This window comes from Neophocaena asiaeorientalis, unplaced genomic scaffold (assembly GCF_003031525.2).
Source record: "Neophocaena asiaeorientalis asiaeorientalis breed wild unplaced genomic scaffold, Neophocaena_asiaeorientalis_V1.1 scaffold55, whole genome shotgun sequence".
NCBI lineage: Eukaryota > Metazoa > Chordata > Mammalia > Artiodactyla > Phocoenidae > Neophocaena > Neophocaena asiaeorientalis.
The window spans coordinates 4,899,245-4,900,170 of NW_020175684.1; the positions used below are offsets into that span (position 1 = coordinate 4,899,245).

The 926-nt window shown below is 31.5% G+C and overlaps 1 pseudogene; it reads left to right on the top strand.

Annotated features, from left to right (window-relative positions):
- The first annotated feature begins 453 nt into the window (after positions 1–453).
- On the top strand, positions 454–684 carry LOC112390958 (small nuclear ribonucleoprotein G pseudogene; annotated as a pseudogene).
- Positions 685–926: the final 242 nt, after the last annotated feature.

The window sequence follows — 926 nt, forward strand, 5'->3', positions numbered from 1 at the left end:
AAGATGTAGCAGGTTAAGGTGAGTATAAATTCACTTATTCTCCATCTTTGGAATATTTTAATTTAAAAGGTTCTGAGTTTTCTATATTTTGGGATTTTTACTTAAATTATTCTGTCTTATTTAATTTTAATAACTCAAGCCAGTAAAATAATTGTTGGTACTTATTTATAACAATTTTGTTGCAAATGGGACCACACTATTCATATTGGTAGATAGACTAGATAAACAAATAGGTAGATAATCATAGATATATACATATTTTAAAGAATTTCTGCAAATCCCTCACAGGTTAATTTCCCAAAACACTTTGTTTTAAATACTCCAATTTTTAGTGGAAAAATTATAAAAATATAACTTTTGTATATATATATATATATATGCTGAAATAAATTGTACAAATAGGACAACTCGAATTCCTTTTGACGGCATCTTTGAGCTCGTCGAGTAGACATCATGAGCAAAGCTCGCCCTCCCGATTTGAATAAATTTATGGATAAGAAGTTATCATTAATATTAAATGGTGGCAGACATGTCCAAGGAATGTTGAGGGAATTTGTTCCCTTGTTGAATCTTGTGATAGATGAATGTGTGGAGATGGCAACTAGTGGGCAACAGAACAATAGTGGAATTGTGGTAATACAAGGAAATAGTATCATCATGTTAGAAGCCTTGGAAGGAGTATAAACAATGGCTATCTTCACCAGAGAAATCAACTGCCTCCACGTGACCCCTCTCCACATTTTACTATGATGAAAATTGGGTCGTGTACATTTTCTTACTGAACATTTTTGTTACATAAACTTCTGTAATAGTCAAAAAAATAAGAAGAATTTCTGTAGATACCTTGAAAATCAAGGACACATACAGTTCAAAGAACCTTGATTAAAAATAGAGGAAATAGTTTGCCAACTGAAAGAGGTATCACG